The 17668-nt window shown below is 54.9% G+C and overlaps 1 protein-coding gene and 1 long non-coding RNA gene across 15 annotated transcripts in view; one reads left to right on the top strand and one right to left on the bottom strand.

Annotated features, from left to right (window-relative positions):
• PRKAG2 (protein kinase AMP-activated non-catalytic subunit gamma 2) overlaps nucleotides 1-17668 on the top strand; it is a 310044-nt gene that overhangs the window by 137392 nt on the left and 154984 nt on the right. The gene's annotated exons all lie outside the window — the stretch shown is intronic.
• Nucleotides 9814-13247, bottom strand: LOC138439656 (uncharacterized). Of its 2 annotated transcripts, none has more exons than XR_011256793.1 (4): nucleotides 13084-13247; nucleotides 12900-12990; nucleotides 12451-12579; nucleotides 9814-10087 (listed from the first exon to the last, which is right to left on the bottom strand). It is a non-coding gene; the product is annotated as an uncharacterized lncRNA (long non-coding RNA). The 2 variants fall into 2 exon arrangements; XR_011256792.1 differs by lacking the exon at nucleotides 9814-10087 and adding an exon at nucleotides 10175-12006 and having other exon boundaries at nucleotides 13084-13246.

Here is a 17668-nt window from a genome sequence, read left to right as displayed (position 1 = left end):
TCACTCCTGGTTCTCCAGCAGCACTGTTTCCGGACTTTGCCTTCTTTTAATTCCCTTCCAGCTGATCCCTTTCCTCCCTATGGTTATCCTTATGTGGGTGCTCAGTGGTGTCCAACTGCAGCCGACCCCATGGACTGTGTCTGTCCATGGAATTCTCCAGGCAAGAATCCTGGAGTGAGTTGTCATCTCCTCCCCCAGGGGATTTTCCAGACCCAGGGATTGAACCCATATCTCCAACCCGCATCTCCTGTATCTCGGATTCTTTACCTGCTGAGCCACTGGCGAAACCCTAGAGCTTAAGAATTTCAGAGAAGTCTTCTCTCTTCTTTTAAGAAAGCTTCCAGGAGGGTTGGGAGGATGTCTGCCTTTCACCCACCCTCCGTCTTCCCCAGATCAAGTAAACACAGGTGGTCAGCGCGATTCTGTGTGTTCTTGGGCGCTTCTGTGGCCCTGTCAGTCTTTTCCGGGAACCACTCACTGTATCCTCTGTTCCGTTTCAAGGTGAGGTCGTTCGTCACACACACGCGTCTTCCTTGTTACACACAGTTGCGCGCGCACACACAGCCGTCCCTGTGGCCTCCTTTTCCCTTCTCATTTCAGCTGTGCTGGGTCTCTGTGAGGCACGTGGGTTGCTGTGCATGCGTGGGCTTAGTTGTCCCGCAACCTATGGGATCTCAGTTTCCTGACCAGGGGATCGAACCCACGTCCCCCTGCATTAGAAGGCAGATTTCTTAACCGCTAGACCACCAGGGAAGTCGCCTCCTAGGCTCTTGAGCAGCCAGAACAACCGCAGAGGGAAATGAAGGCCTGGCAGATCGGCGGTTACTTAATCCATGTATGTTTGCCCGTGGCCGGCATGTTTGTTTGGAAGCCTGTGGCTCTGATTGGAGTTTTAAACACTTCAAGCCTGGTAACAAAATGCCCTGGAAAGTTCTGATTCACAAGAAGCTTGCCCCTTTTGGCCCAGAGCTTAGGGCCCGCCCAGCCTCCCACTCCCCTACAAAGCTCAGTAGGCACCTCCCACTGCAGGTGTCGTACTCTGTAGGCAAACACAGCGATGGTTTGGACTTAAGCCTTCAATTTCGGCCTCTTTGGTCAACAGAGATCCAGATGATGTGGACAAAGAGCGTGCAGCAATAGTAATAACAATGTAAAAGGCAGATTAGGGAAGGATTTTGCTCATTAGTTCAGAGAACTGACTGTCGCAACTTTTCTACCCTCTGTAGTGAGAGGCGAGTGATTCAACACAAGCTACCTGGAGCCTTAAGAGGCCCCTTCTGAGGGCCAGCATTAGAGCCAGGAAGCCTCTGGGTGCATCAGGAGGCTGTGTCCCCACGCAGCTGGGGTCCAGGGGACACTGGAGACGAGAGCCCCCGACAAGTTTTGTTTTGCACTGAGCCTCCTCCTCCTATTAGCCCTCCTTGTGATGAATGTGCAACCACTTCTGGAACGAAACTCCAAAGTTCCTCCTGCCCGGGTTCACGCATCACCCGAACGCTGCCTGGCCCAGTCTCTCATCCCCTGTTAATGCCAGCGGAGCCTGCAGCGGGCCTTGCCACTGTGGGGACCATGGGTCATCTTTGCCTCAGCAGCGGGCACGGCTGTTGTCCTGACCGCGCCCCCCCCCCCCCCGCCGGTATCCTCCCCACCCCGGGACCCTCTGCTTCCTGCCCAGCCCCTTGTTATCTCCGTGCTGCTTCTGGGTGGCTGCCTGCCCACCCAGCTTCCGGTGTCCAGACTGGGGTGGCCTTGGGAGAGCCCAGTATTCATTCGGTCACCCATTTGAATATATGTAGTTATTTATGATGGAACATTTCAAGCATCCAGAGAAGGGGAGAGAATGGAGGAACGGTGTCCATATTCAGGCTCAGTGGTGAGAAGCGCTCTGCCCTGGCGGGCTACAGTCCACGGGGTCACAAAGAGTCAGGCACGACTAGCGATGAACACTTCCACTTTTGCTTCACTTTCTGCCAGTCCCACCAGTGTCTGAGCTGCTCAGTGCCAACACTGGGTGTACAGACACCGGTGCGCCCTCCCAGGGCAAGCCACTGAGATGGTTCTTTAAACTGTGGTAAAATAGACAGGGCTTAGGTAGCATCACCAACTCAACGGACATGAGTTTGAGCCTAACTCTGGGAGATAGTGGAGGACAGAGGAACCTGGCGGGCTACAGTCCCCAGGGTCACAAAGGGTCGGACACAACTTAGCGACCCAACCAGTACAGCAAAATAGATGGGACGTAAGACTTACCACCTTACCCATTTTTACCCATACTCTTCACTGGACTTAAGCTCATTCACATTGTTGAGCAGACCATCGCCCCTGGCATCTCCAGACCTTCCCAGCATGTCGAACTAGACCCCTGTCCCTTTTAACAGCTGGCCGCTCTGTCTGCCCCCCAGTGCTGGCACTCCCCCAGCGTCTCCTCCCGGCCTCTCTCCAGTGACCGCTCCGGTGCCTCACGAGCGGAATCACACGGCGCCCCTCCCTTGTGACAGCCGAGTGAGTTTCCCTTTGTGATGCCGGGCCGTGGGGAGCGCTGTGGGGGAAGGGGCAGGACGGAGGGCCAGAGAAGTAGGCGCCGTGTGGACCCTGAGGCAGGTCCTTGCAGATAGACGGAAGGCCCAGGCCCTGGGGAGGGTGAGCCTTGGGTCCAGGAGCACCGAGGGGCCAGTGTGACTGGACAGCAGGAAGCAGGCCAAAGCCCTTAGGCGGGGGGCCCAGCAGGAGTGAGGACAGAGGCAGGTGAGGGGCGAGGGGGCGTGAGATGAAGCCCCCAGGGGTCTTGAGCCAGCACTGCTGGGATCTGGAGGCTGGGGTCTTGCCCAAGGCCATGGAACGGTAAGGGCAGAGCTGGGGTTATGAGCCTATATCCCCAGCCCTCTGCAGGCCCGGTGCCCACCTGGAGCGGCTGGCCCTGGCTCCCAGCCTCTCTGCCGAACCTGCGCCCACAAAGGAGACCACAGAGAGCCTGCAGCTCGTCTGCAAGGGGAAGGGGGGGGATTCGGACTCTATAATGTCTGGGGGAGACGTTTGGGATTCGGGATCAGTCAGAGGAGGCTGGCTCACCGCCTCCCGCCCATCCTCTGCACCTCAAACCCCGCTGGGGGGGCTCATCTTCCTTTGCCCAGTTTCCCTCCATGTGGCCGTCACCACGCTGCGTGGCAGCCCTGACCCAGCATCCAAGGATGACAGGTGGAAGGAGGGGCCCAGGCAAGGGGCTTCCCGGGGAAATCCTCGTTAAGCACTTCCACCTTCATCTGCCACCAGCGGCCACCCTGGATCACCGGCCAGTGGGCCAGTCACCAGCTGACAGGCGGGCACAAGCGGCAGGGCTGTGTGTTCTCACTGCATGCCTGCTCCCAGCGGTGCCCCCTCCAGGGGTGGAGGTGAGGATGGAGGGGACAGCAGCAGCTGGCCTTCACTCTCAGCGCCCCTTCCTTTCCCAGCCCCCAAGGGGGCAGACTAGGAACATTCTAGAAACAAGGCCCGAGTGATGATGGAGACAGTGAAGTGAGGGCTCGCGGGCTGCCTGGAGGAGGCGTGGCTCCGGGGAGTCCTGCTTCTGGGCAGAGCCTTGACACCGGACATGGCGAGTCTGTGATTCCAGGACTGAGGGTGTGTGTGAAGACAGTGGGACCCGATTGCAGAGCCTGGTGGAGTGAATAGAGGAATAAGCGAGAAAGAAGTAAGGTGGGAGAGGGTGGACCTCACAAAGTGACCCCGCTCGGTGATGGAGACGCCTCGGGCTGGAAAGCCTGGCCGGGGTCAGACACCTGCTGCTCTGTCCCCCAGACCCTCCTGCTGGGACCTGGTCCAGGGTAAGTCTAAGGGCCCGGGGGCTCGGCACCCAAGAGAGCAGCATCTGGGGCTTCCAGCATCCAGAGCAGATTGAGAACCTGGGACATTTAAAGAGACAGTGATTTCTGTCCTCAGTTCATTTGTTGCGGTTCTTCAGTCGCTGAGTCGTGCCTGATTCTTTGCAACCCCAAAGACTGCAGCACACCAGGCTTCCCTGTCCTTCAGTATCTCCTGGAGTTTGCTCAAACTCATCCCTATTGAATCAGTGATGCCGTCCAACAATCTCATCCTCTGTCATCCCCTTCTCCTGCCCTCAATCTTCCCCAGCATCAGGGTCTTTTCCAGTGAGTCAGCTCTTCACATCAGGTGGTCAAAGTATTGGAGTTTCAGCCTCAGCATCAGTCCTTCCAATGAATATTCAGTGTTGATTTCCTTTAGGATTGACTGGTTGGATCTCCTTTCAGTCCAAGGGACTCTAAGGAGTCTTCTCCAGCACCACAGTTCAAAAGCATCAATTCTTCAGTACTCAGCTTTCTTTATGGTTCAACTCTCATATCTGTACATGACTACTGGAAAAACCATAGCTTTGACTATATGGACCTTTGTTGGCAAAGTGATATCTTTGCTTTTTAATATGTTGTCTAGGTTTGTCATAGCTTTCCTTTCAAGGAGCAAGCATCTTTTAATTTCAAGGCTGCAGTCACTGTCTGTAGTGATTTTGGAGCCCAAGAAAATAAAATCTGCCACTGCTTCCACTGTTTTCCTCAACTCTTAGTTTGCCTTTAATGATCGAGAAGGAAAACACACGTGGTCCAGACCCTGTTGAGACCCCAAGCACCGGGACGCCTCTGGGGCTGCTGCTGCCCTTGGCCCTGGACTGCTGGCCTCCACAGGTGTCCTGACCGTGGCGGTGGTCAGGGTGTAATCCCCAGGAGGGAGTGTGTCCCCTCCCAGGGAGGCCCCAGCTCAGACCTGTGTGTGGCCCGTGGAGTCTGGGGTGATTGATGTCCCCAGAGCTATGCGGGGAGGTGTGGTGTGGTCCTCCAGCAAACCCAGGCCGGAAGCAGGGACACGGCACCCACCTGGGGCTCCAGGGCCAAGGGCACTGCTGAGACAGACACGTGGAGGGCTCAGAGGGCATTTCGGTGACTCAGATGACTACAAGGCTTCACCGAAAGAGGTAGCACAAACCAGCTAATACCAGTGGCTTCACAGATGCACAGCAGATGAATGATAAAACTGCCAGGACTCAGCCTCGCCTGCGTTCAGCTGTCCTGCCGCTTTCATGTCCGTAATCCAAATCCCTGGGCTTTGCTGCTTGGCTCAGTGGTGAAGAATCCACCTGCCAACGCAGGAGATACGGGTTTGATTCCTGATCCAGGAAGATCCCACATGCGGCGGAGCAGCTAAGCCCGTGGGCCACAGCTACTGAGCCTGTCTTCTAGAGCCTGGGAGCCATCACTACTGAAGCCTGAGCGCCCTGGAGCCTCTGCTCCAAAACAAGAGAAGCCGCCGCAAGGAGAAGCCCAAGCATCAGAGAATAGGCCCCGCTCACCGCCACTAGAGATAAGCCCACAGCAGCAAAGACCCAGCACAGCCAAAAACAGAGAAAGAAAGAAAGGATTTGTTTAAGGTTCCGAATGCCCCCAACCCAAGCCCCTGCCTCCTAGAGACGCTCGGCTCTGCGGGGAGACGAGGCTGAGAGGAGGACAAGCCCCTGCCCGCTGAGCTCCGAGCCCCAGGCCTCAGGCCTCAGGTCGGTTGTCTTCCTTCCTCTGCCCTCGCACCTGGGAAATCAGTCAAGTGGGCAGGTGCTTCTGCCAGGGCTTCTGAGAAAGGCCCCATTAGTCAGAATCAACTGCACGTTTCTCCTTGCAGCTTTCCTGTTGACAGAAGATTCTGTCTGTGCGGATATGGGGAGTCCTTATGTCTGCCAGTGCAGAGCAAGGAAAGAAACACACCTAGCATAGACAGTGGGGAGCTGTGTTTTTATTTTTTGTTAATTAACTAGTCTACCTTTGGCTGCTCTGGGTCTTGGTTGCTGCCCACGGGCTTCCTCTAGTTGTGATGAGCAGGGGCCACTCTGGTCGTGGTGCCGGGCTTCTCACTGCGACGTCTTCTCTTGTTGCAGAGCACAGGCTCCAGGGTGCTGGGCTCAGTACTTGTGGCAAGTGGGCTTCGTTGCCCCTTGGCGTGTGGAATCTTCCTGGATCAGGGATTGAACCCATGTCCCCTGCGTTGGCAGGCGGATTCTTAACCACTGGACCACCAGGGAAGTCCCAAGACGATGGGGAGGTGTATGTTAAAATGTCGGTTTCATTGTTATTCTGGTGCTGTGACTCTGACAGGTCAGGAGTGGATGCCACAGAAAGGCCGTTGGTCACTCCCAGTTCCCAAGAGGAGGGGGCACAGCCTCCCCCCACCCACACCCTGCAGGACCTCGCGGGGAAGCTCCAGGGTCAGTGGAGGGTGTAGAAGAAGCCAGCGGAAAGGGTGGGCGGGAGCCTTCATTGTGGTTTCCGCGGCAGAGACAAGGCCAGGCAGAGCAAGCAGGGTTGGGGTGACCTAGCTTAATCATTTCAGCAGGCACTGGGGTCTGGGGGCTGTCTGTAGTCTGGGACTTGCCCCTGGGATGATCAGGCAAGGGGTAGTGCCTTCTAGAGCATAAGGACCAGCTGCAGGAGGGTGCCTCCCAGTAGGACTGTGGATTGGCGTGTTTGCATATGAAAGGCAGGCTCCCTGCAAGGGAGGGGCGGGCTAACCCCGGGCGGGGCAGGCCTCCCCAGTCAGCCAGACGCCAGAGCCAGACCATAGAAAACACAGAAAATAAGGAAATCTAGTCAATGCAGGATGCTGCTACCCCCGTAGTTCTCTTGTTCTCTGCCCAAGCTTCGAAATGTTTCCGACTTCACTGGGGGAAGACCTGCCTGCCCTGAGACTCCAGCCTCCAGCTCAGAGGGAAGGAGGGGCTGGTGTCCCCAGGTCCAAATGCCCCGGACTCCTAGTCTGACACACCCAGCAGTTCAGGCCCCCGAGGAATAGGGTGAAGGGCTGTCTGTGCCTGGCAGGTCTCTTTCGGGTCTTGCATCCCATCTTCAGGCCTCAGAAAATGCCCGTGAGTGACTGCAGACCAGCTTACGGGGGCCTCCTATTCCTCCCTACCCCCCACACCGCCACCACGCTGGTCATTAGGGCTGGCCCATCAAACGACCACGTGCCCACCCTTAGTGTGGCTGATGGACGCACAGCAAGTGGGTTCTGAACACACACGCAGCCAGGGATGCTCTGTGGTCACTTCTGTGTAGAGTCTGGGAGTTCCTAATCGTGGTTGTGTTTCTGGATGAAAGTGACAGGGAGGTGTGGCCAGGCTCACTGGGGACTCAGCATCACCTGTGAGCTCTGGGAGGCCTGCAAGTCGCCCCATGTGGGGGTTGCCCTGGAGCAGAGCTCCACTCACAATCTGACCCCCCGCCCAGGGTCTGCCCCCTCCCACCCCTGCCCTGTGTGTCCTCTCTGCCTGGTTCTGCAACCACCTGGGCCTCAGACATGAGCATCAGACTCTTGGAGCTCCCACCTCCTGCTCTGTGTCTGTGGCTCTCTCTGACATTAAGGTTGAATCCACCAAACATGTCTGTTAAGCTCCTACCTTAGGGTGTGGGTGTAGCTGCTGGGGACCGTGGGGAACAGGATAGGTGCTGAGCAAACATGCATCCATAGTAATTAAAGTGCATAGTGAAATATTAAAGAGTAAGCTGAGATGTCAGGAGGATGGATTTCGGTGTTCAGGAAGGCTGCTGTGGACAAGAATAGGCTCTAAAGTGTTAGATCGCAGCCAGTAGGGAGGGGAAGGGAGGGAAAAGGGGGGCAGAAGGGATCCAGGTGGGAGAAGCAGCGTGCAAAGGTCCAGGGCAGGTCTGGTCTGGCACGTGAAGCACCCCAAAGGGGTTCCCAGTGCCCAGTGAGACTCGGGGGATCTCCAACACCTGGAAGGCCATCTTCAGCAGGTACTCAGCCCAGCATCGCTCTCAGACATCTGGGAAAGTGGTGGCCATCACCGCCGGCTGACCGCCCTACTTCTGACGTCCCTGCTGAGCTCAGTGTGGCCATTGCTGAGGCAGGCCCACCTTTGCAGAATCTACCTGACTAGTGAGGACTGGTTTGTCAGCAGGACAGGGAAGGGAGCAGATCCACTCTCAGAAAATCAGGTTTCCTCTCAAACAAGACGCAATGGGCCTCTGCTGCAGGGTCCCCCGCGCAGCCCTGGCAACACCTAACCCACCTCTGCTTCTCGAGTCTGCCCTCATGGCAGGCCTCTCTGGGTCACGTGGCTGAGAGGGGCCTTCTGGATCCATGATTATCTTCAGAAGATAAAGGAAAGAGAACCCCACCAACTGCACTTTTTCTGCAGCTTCTCCTCTAGGTCCACGGCCCTGGAGATGCCCTCCTACAATTGCACCTGGGCTCTCCAGGACTTGCCTTGAGAAAACTCAACCCAGAGCCTGATGAACCTGGCTGGGCTGTTCTCGTTAAACTCCTGGGCTGCAGAGACTGTCTCATTCATTCTCTCTGCTTCTGACAGAATCTCTCTGATCATCACTCTGATTCCTGCTCCCCGTCTTCCTCAGTCGCAGCACCTCGGTCTCATTTCATGCCCATGCGTGTGGCTAAGTAGGGCAGGTGACAGTTATTCAGTGAGCTATATGGGCAAGTGTTGTTTTCATTTAGAAAGACTCTTAAAAAGGGGGAGAACTGGGGACTTCCCTGGCTGTCCAATGGTTAAGATTCCTAGGTTCCACTGAAGGGGGCGAAGGTTTGATTCCCTGGTCAGAGAGCTAAGATCTCGCATGCTGCAAGGTAGGGCAAAAAAAAAAAAAAAAAAAAGGAAGGAGGAAAAGTAAATCCCCTTAGGTTCCTTTTACCTGCCCCCTGCCATGAATGTAGATGTGAGGGTTGGAGCTCCGCAGCCATTTTGGATCATAAGGTGACTGCTTGAAGATGCAAGGAATGAGGTTAGTGGAAAATAAAGATAGAAGCCTGGGTTAACACTGTGAAGCTGCCATACTAGCTATCGACCGCCTGTCTTTCAGACATCTTCTTTATGTGAAACAAGAATAAACCTCTTTCTGGCTGAAGCCACTGTTATTTTGGATTTTGCTGTTAAATAAGGACAAACTTAACAGAAACTGACACAGCCTAAGATGGAACTTGATCCATCCAGGCCTTTGGTGGCTACTTAAGACCAGGCAGGAGATCTGTGTGGGTGTGGCTCCTTCAGACCCAAGATCCCGAGGCCCAGGTGGGTGAGGGCTGCCCAGACCAGGAAGAGGACGAGTCTCTAAGGTCATCCCATGGACCTCTGTCCAGCTCCATTTTCCCCAGAGCTGTGTGTTCACTGCACTGCAAGAACACTCTCTGTAAGGAAACTCTGATATTCTAAATTTAGACTAAAAAAATTAGGCCTGTGGGTGCTTTATACAAATGGGCCATTTCTTTAAATTGCTGTGTCCCTTTCTGTGGACATATTTCATATTTTAAAATATGACTTCGTTTGAGACGATCCCACTGCAGAGAGAGATAGATGAGCTATTACATCTATGAAGGTGTAAAGGCAAATTCACACCCAGCTTTTGGGCCACCGTGGCGAGCTTGAGAGTAGCGGTGAAGTCTGGAGTCTGTACTAACATGGCTTATTAAAAGAAAATTATTACAGTTAACCAGACAATGGCACCCCACTCCAGTACTCTTGCCTGGAAAATCCCATGGACGGAAGAGCCTGGTAGGCTGCAGTCCATGAGGTCGCCAAGAGTCGGACACGACTGAGCGACTTCACTTTCACTTTTCATTTTCATACATTAGAGAAGGAAATGGCAACCCACCCCAGTGTTCTTGCCTGAAGAATCCCAGGGACGTGGGAGCCTGGTGGGCTGCCGTCTATGGGGTCGCACAGAGTCGGACACGATTGAAGTGACTTAGCATAGACTTAAAAAAAAAATATATATATATATATATATATTCATTTATTTATTTATTTTTGGCTGTGCTGAATCTTCGTTGCGGTGGGCTTTTCTCTAGTTGTGCTGAGCAGAGGCTGCCTCTCACCGCGGTTGTGGGGGCTTCTCACTGCAGGGGCTTCTCTTGTTGGAGAGCACAGGCCCGCAGGCTTCAGTAGTTGCAGTACATGGCTTCATTACCTGTGCACGGGCTTTGTTGCTCCGCGGCGTGTGGAATCATCCCAGACCAGGGGTCGAACCCATGTCCCTTGCATTCGCAAGCAGATTTTTACCCACTAGGGAAATCCAACCATAAACTTTTAAAAATCAGAATACAGTTGGCAGTAAGCACTGTATATGTTCAGGGTGGACAGCATACACCATGAAATTACCACAGTAAGTTTAATGAACATCCGTCAAACCGCAACATGAGTCAGCCATAGGTATACATGTATCCCCTCCCTCTTGAACCTCCCTCCCATCTCCCTCCATATCCCACCCCTCTAGGTTGATACAGAGCCCCTGTTTGAATTTCCTGAAATGAATTATATTTTTCTCATACCTTTGTGACCATCTTCATCCAGCTCTCCTCCCTGATTTTCCACCCCCACCTCTGGTAAGCACCACTCTGATCTCTTTTTCTATGAGCTTGTTTGTTGGTTTGGTTGTTGTCTTTCAAGTATTTGTGTATCATTTATTTATTTGACACCTTGAGTCTTAGTTGAGGCGTCTGGGATCTAGTTCCCTGACCAGGGACTGAACCCAGGCCCCCTGCGTTGGGAGAGTGGAGCCTTGGCCTCTGGACCACCAGGGAAGCCCTTGATTCTTTGGTTTTGTTGTTGTCCAGTCTCTCAGTCACATCTGACTCCTGGTGACCCCACGGACCTTGGTTGGCAAAGGAATGTCTCTGCTTTTTAATACGCTGTCTAGGTTTGTCATCGCGTTTCTTGCAAGGAGCAAGCATCTTTTGGTTTTGGTTTGGAAGTATAATTGCCTACAGCGCTGTGTTAAGCCCGATGTAGAGATTCACCATTTCTGTACATTTTTAAGTGAACCCCCCAGGCCAACCCTGCCTTGGCCTTCCTTGCACTGCTGTGTCTCTGGGGCCCATCAGTGGATAAGCCAGACACCCACAAGCTAACCCATCTGATAAGTGTTATTTATTGCACGTGTATCAGACTGCTCTGAGAACGATGTGAAGATGCCAGAGGAGGCTCAGCGGCTTGCACATAGGCAGAGGCGAGGGACGCTTGCCTGGAGAGGGGCCCTCAGGACGGGCGCTGGGGCTAAACACTCAGGGCTTGGTTGTGAACGGGGGGTGGGGGTGTCTGCTCTGGACACAGGGGTGATACTGGATTGGTGGAGACCGGGGTGGGGGGTCTTGCCTAGTCAAGGAAACATCTAGAAAGAGAAGATGGGGCCAGACTTTAGAAAAACCTACAATGCCAGGCTGGAGGGCGAGCTGGGAACAGAGACCCCTGGGAGGGAGTGTGAGCAGGGGCGTCGTGTCGTGCATGGGGTGGGGGGCTCAGGGAAGGGGCTGGTGAGCTGAGACTCCACTGAGGGGAGCTTGTCCCTAGAGTGTACAGCCCTCCAGGACCTCGGCTGCAGCTCCCCAGGGGCCGCAGGGGTGTCGAGCCCTGAAGCAGCACCCCTCCATGCGCCCATGAGCAGCCCCGTGGCCTCTTGCAGGTGGGTGTCTCCTGGTGCCAGCCGGGTGCAGACCCCGGTCGCCCACCTGGAGAACTGGACCTGAGCAGCGTCTAGGGGAGAGCAGAAGGCCACGTGGGAAGGGGCTGCCCTGGCCTGTGGGGCTAGGACGTCCCCATCATGAACTGTCTGTGTTGATGTCCCTTGCGTGTCTGCCTTGACATTTCATGTTCAATCACCCTGTTCGGGCAGGAGGTGGGGCCCAGGGAGAGATGGGCGCCTGGCGTCTCAGCCTCCTCCAGGCATCACGCCCCTCATGGGGCCTCCAGCTGCTGACTGTGTGGGGGGACCACACCCTCCCTGCTCCCCTGCAGGGCCAGCAGAGCATCCCCTTCTTCTCCACCCCCCAGGCTGTTCCCCTCCGCCGGCCATGACTCCCGGGGGCGACTGAGTCCAGAGTCCCCTCTGTCCTCCCTGTGTCTCATTCCTGGGTGACTCAGCTGCTCACGGAACAGCCAGAGCGGATCAACAGAAGTGGCTGAGCCTCGGGGTGGCCTCTGAGCAGCTGTGGAGAGGGGGGGAAGCACCGTGCCTTCAGTCTGGTGCGGGTGGACCGAGCACCCCAGGGGGTGCTGAGCCCGGGGGATTACCCTCCCCTCTGCAGTCCTTCCAGGGTCTCCCTTCTGCAAGATCACCCCCAGCGGGGCCCCAGGGGTGGGCGTGCAGCACTTGGGAGTCCACCCGTCCTGATACATACACTCAAATCCCTCCAGCTCCGAGAGCCTTTCACACCACCTTGTTGATTCTGGACTAACAGTGCAGCAACCTTGTAAAACCTTGTTTATGTAAATTTTGCTACGTGTATGCCTGCTCAGTCGTGTCCAACTCTTTGCAACCCCGTGGACTGCAGCCTGCCAGGCTCCTCTGTCTGTGGGATTCTCCAGGCAAGAATACTGGATTGGGTTGCCATGCGCTCCTCCAGGGAATCTTCCCCACCCAGGGTTCGAACCTGGTCTCTTGCATCTTCTGCGCTGGCAGGCGGGTCCTTTACCAGCTACCGCAGACGCTTGCAGAATTGTGTCCATCGTAGGTGGTGAATTTGCACAGTCCGCACGTACTCGTGTAACCGACGTTCCGACTAAGAGACAGAACATCACCATCACCAGCCCCCCAGAAGCTTCTCCCAGGTCCCGTGGGCACGCCCCACCCCCAAGACGAGCCTTGTCCGGCTTTGACCTTCGTGTGATGGGTCCGCACAGGGTTTATCTCTGTCTGGCTTCTTTCACCTGACCGCCAGAGGTGCGGCCCCGCCCACAGTGTGGCTGAAATTCATTCATTCGTTGCTGGGTCACCGCTCCGTCCTCTGCGTAGACCACGCCCCCTCCACCCCCACCTGCGGGCTGCAGACGCCGGTCTCCATCCTCCGCATAGACCACGCCCCCTGCACCCCTACCTGACCTGGTCTCCAGTCTGGGGCTCTGATAGTTCCCGCTGCTGCTGTGCCCCTTCTTGTTCGTCTTCCCGCCTTTCCGGTGGACACGCAGCAGGTCTGCGGTAGGAGAGCGCGCGTCCGTGCCGCCTGGAGCACCCAGCCTCCTCTGCCCATCGCCCAGCTCCACACCGAGGCAGGTGTTCTCCTCACCTGGTAACTGAGCTGTAGCATCCCTGGGGTCCCCTGAAGGCTAGTTCCCGCACTCTGATCCGCTCCCCCACCAGCGGGGACTCAGGTCCAGCTTGCTGACTGCGGGGCAGGCCGGGACCCGGTGGATCGGGAGGAGCTGTGGTCTCTGAGGCGCCTTTCTTCCTGGGGCTCAGCGTTCGGGGGTTATTTATGACTGGGAACTGTAGCAGGACCTGGCTTGTAACCGCCAGCTGTCGCTATGGCAACTCTTCACTTACACCACTAAAAATAGATCCTCTTCATCCCTGGGATAGAAAAAAAAAATCAAAGAAAATCAAAGTAGGGGAGGGCCTGTGTGCTCAGCTGCAGGCCCCCACAAGGATTTTGAGGTGCAGCGATGTAGCTCTTGGGGTCTCTTTAACTGCCCACCTAAGAGCAAAAAGGGCTGGGGGTCGGGGGAGTGGCAGGTCCACCCTGCTGGGCTTCTCCAGCTGGTGGGGACACTGGCGTTGCCCCTGCCCTGACCTTGTCTGTCTTATCCTTTATAGGCTGAACCACAGAAGTTAATCCATAATTATAAAGTCATTTCTCTTGGGCTTTATTCGGTATCTTAATCTTTAATCTCAGTTCTTCTGGGATTGTAAATATTTTTCAGGGTCAAGGACTTAATTAGTAGGGTGGTATGAGAACTTGAAATCCTGTCCTATGAGAAACAGTTGAAAGAACTGGACATGTTGGCATGGGCAGAGGGACCTTGGGAGGACCAGGTGGGAACAATCTTCAGATATTTGTCCTGGTGTCGAGGGACTTCCTTGTTCCTCTCATGCCCCAGGAAGGCAGAACTCAGCTCCACAGACGGAGAAATATTTCCCCCCATGAAAAGATGTATCTTTCTTTCTATTGCATTTTTTAAAATCATGAAAGTGAAAGGACTGTTCCAAATGTTTCTGACCTGGGGAAAGCCTCCATAATGACAAGCCTGCACAGCACACAAGTAGCTTTGTGGATCTCTAAGGCTGAAGACTAGTTCCAAATAGGAAAAGGAGTACGTCAAGGCTGTATATTGTCCCCCTGCTTATTTAACTTATATGCAGAGTACATCATGAGAAATGCTGAGCTGGAAGAAGCACAAGCTGGAATCAAGATTGCCGGGAGAAATATCAATAACCTCAGATATGCAGGTGACACCTCTCTTATGGCAGAAAGTGAAGAGGGACTAAAAACCCTCTTGATGAGAGTGAAAGAGGAGAGTGAAAGAGGAGAGTGAAAAAGTTGGCTTAAAGCTCAACATTCAGAAAACGAAGATCATGGCATCTGGTCCCATCACTATTTCCATGGGAAATAGATGGGGAAACAGTGGAAACAGTGTCAGACTTTATTTTTTGGGGCTCCAAAATCACTGCAGATGGTGGTTGCAGCCATGAAATTAAAAGACACTTACTCCTTGGAAGAAAAGTTATAACCAATTGAGATAGCATATTCAAAAGCAGAGACATTACTTTGCCAACAAAGGTCCGTCTAGTCAAGGCTATGGTTTTTCCTGTGGTCATGTATGGATGTGAGAGTTGGACTGTGAAGAAGGCTGAGCGCCGAAGAATTGATGCGTTTGAACTGTGGTGTTGGAGAAGACTCTTGAGAGTCCCTTGGACTGCAAGGAGATCCAACCAGTCCATTCTGAAGGAGATCAGCCCTGGGATTTCTTTGGAAGGAATGATGCTAAAGCTGAAACTCCAGCACTTTGGCCACCTCATGCGAAGAGTTGACATATTGGAAAAGACCCTGACGCTGGGAGGGGTTGGGGGCAGGAGGAGAAGGGGACAACAGAGGATGAGATGGCTGGATGGCATCACGGACTTGATGGACGTGAGTCTGAGTGAACTCCGCGAGTTGGTGATGGACAGGGAAGCCTGGAGTGCTGCAATTCATGGGGTTGCAAAGAGTCGGACACGACTGAGCAACTGAACTGAAGGGTCACAAGGCTCTGAGGGTGGAGGGGGTGCTGCTCTGGGCGGGGGTACCCAGTGTGGACAGGGAGGGGCCTAAGTTAGCTGCACTCCGTCAGCCTGCTGGGGTGGCCATCTTCAAAGGGGGCTGTGGACACTCAGGGTGTCTTCCAGGGCTCCCTGCCCTGCACACCGTTGGCACTCAGCCGGGTGCATCGTTACTGCTGGGAGCATTCCAGCCGAGGGTGAGATTTCACACGGGATGGGAGGTTTATGGAGACGCTGAGGTCCTAGCTACACGATTCTGGCGGGAGCAGAGCATAGATGTGGGTGAGAATGAGAGATCAGCTGGAAACGTGGAGTGGTGGTGCAGACGGTAACCCCCAGCACACGGGCTGAGGCCAGGCAGGGGCACTCGGGAGCCTGGGCTTGGGCCACGCTGAGGAGACCCTCCCCCAACTCTGCTCCAGTGGAGCCCTGACTTCCTGGGAGCCACAGATGATGGCAGGCGGTGGTACAGCCACTCCTTTCTCCTCAGTCTTTGATTGTAGTCAAGATAACATAAAATGCACCATCTTAACCACCTTTAAGCGTCTGGTACAGTGGAATTCAGCACTTTCACACTGATGCGCGACCATCACCACCATCCCTCCAGAACCTTGTCACCTTGCAAAATGGAAACTTTGTCCCCAGTTAAACAACAGCTCCCATCTCCTGCCCCACCTCCATTCTGTTTTCTGCCTTCATGAATTTGACTCCTCTTGGAACCTTGTGTGGCCTTCCCCAGTGGCACTAATGGTAAAGAATTGGCTTGCGACGCAGGAGACTCAGGACGCAGGGTCAGGCCCTGGGTGGGGAAGATCCCCTGGAGGAGGGCATGGCAACCCACTCCGGTATTCTTGCCTGGAGAATCCCGTGGACAGAGGAGCCTGGCGGGCTGCCGTCCCTGGGGTCACAGAGTCAGACATGGCTGATCAAGCACAAGCTCAGTATCCTCATACAGCGTTTGTACTCTTGTGACTGGTGGAATAGCATGCATCAGAGCGCCCTTCATTTTTTACGACTGAGTAGTATTCCATTGTATGTAACTGCTGCGCTCACTGACCCATTCATCTGCTGTGAACGTGGTCTCTCCCCGCCTTGATGGCTAGCCCCCTGAGACACTGATGGGATGTTGCCCTCCCCCTGGACGAGCTCACTTCACGTGCTGGTGGGCCTTCCTGGGCCTGCACATGGGCCCACGCCGAGAGGGCCCCGTGCCTCCCCTGATGGGCAATGAGCAGGTACTGCTGGGAATCAGCCCCCAGTGGACTTTAGGGGCAGCCCCTGCCATGTGATCCAGGGACAGTGAGCGCCCCCAACACCCCTCATCTGACTTTCTCAAGGTACCAGATTTGGTCCCTTAGGGCTCAAATGGTAAAGAATCTGCCTGTAATGCAAGAGATATTGAATCCAACCCGGGTTCGATCCCTGGGTCGGGAAGATCCCCTGGAGAAGGAAATGGCAACCCACTCCAGTATTCTTGCCTGGTGAATCCCATAAACAGAGGAGCCTGACGGGCTACAGTCCATGAGGTCGCAAAGAGTCGGACACGACTGAGGGACTAACTTTCACTTTTTGCTTTGGCCCCAGCATTGCCCTCTGTCCCACGGACCCTCCCAGAGGCTCTGCCTTGTCAGCCTGGGCAGTACCCAGGCAGGAGTTGGCTTACTACAACGAGCGATGGTGATGGGTGAGGACTGGTTATTCGGGCGAGGAGCTGTGCAGAGGTTGGGAATGCTGGGCCGGGGAGCTGGTTTGAGGGCATAGGGCTCTCAGAAAAGATGGCAGAGAGGGCCCAAGAAGCCGGGAAGACTTCCAGGCCTTGGAGACCTGCCTGGTGTTGTCACAGGAGAGTGCGAACCAGCTCAGCCTCCTGAGGGGTCTAGAGGTTTTGCCTGGGCCCAGGGAGGGGCTTAGAGTCACCTCTTCCCCAGGTATGATGTCCTCAGGGGCAGGACAGAGCTGACACACCGTGGAAATCCTCAGTCCCGGGCTTAAGAGGAGGAGTGGGAAGACCTCCAAGGCCAGAAAGGCCAACCATTTATTTGGTTGGATTGGCTGAACTGTGGTCATTATAGAGGAAGGTCACCGAAGGCTCAGGGAGATTGGAAAGTTTGCCTAGATTCTCAGGGAAGACCTGCTCGCGCTCGCGCGCTCTCTCTCTCTCTCTCTCTCACATACACACACACACACACACACACAGGAGGGTCCAGAGGACACGCCTTTCAGTAGGACCATGGCACATGGTTTGTAAGGGAAGGCCTACCGCTTTGATATGCTCTGTGGCCGCTCTCCGGGAGATCAGAGTTTACGGGGACCCGCAGCCACTGCTCTGGAAATCCTGAATGCAGTGCCGATCACGGGACCCCGGGCAGCAGGGCCACGTGGCAACACTGAAGCCCCAAAGACAAGGCGGGCGTGGTGACCGTAGAGACAGAGGGGTCAAGTGCAGTGAAAACAGTCCGACTCTGGCAGACCCATGGCTGGTTGATCTTGGCGGTCCTAGAAGTGAGACTGATGGGGGCCTCAGTCTTACTTGAAAATATGTGACCGGTGAGCTCCAGGTCCAGTGAACAACAGTCTAGCTTGAATCATAAAAAACAGAGCATCGTGGCCTCCTC

The sequence above is a fragment of the Ovis canadensis genome, chromosome 4 (genome assembly GCF_042477335.2).
Source record: "Ovis canadensis isolate MfBH-ARS-UI-01 breed Bighorn chromosome 4, ARS-UI_OviCan_v2, whole genome shotgun sequence".
In the NCBI taxonomy this organism is placed as follows: Eukaryota; Metazoa; Chordata; class Mammalia; order Artiodactyla; family Bovidae; genus Ovis; species Ovis canadensis.
This window is presented reverse-complemented; position numbering and strand designations above follow the sequence as displayed.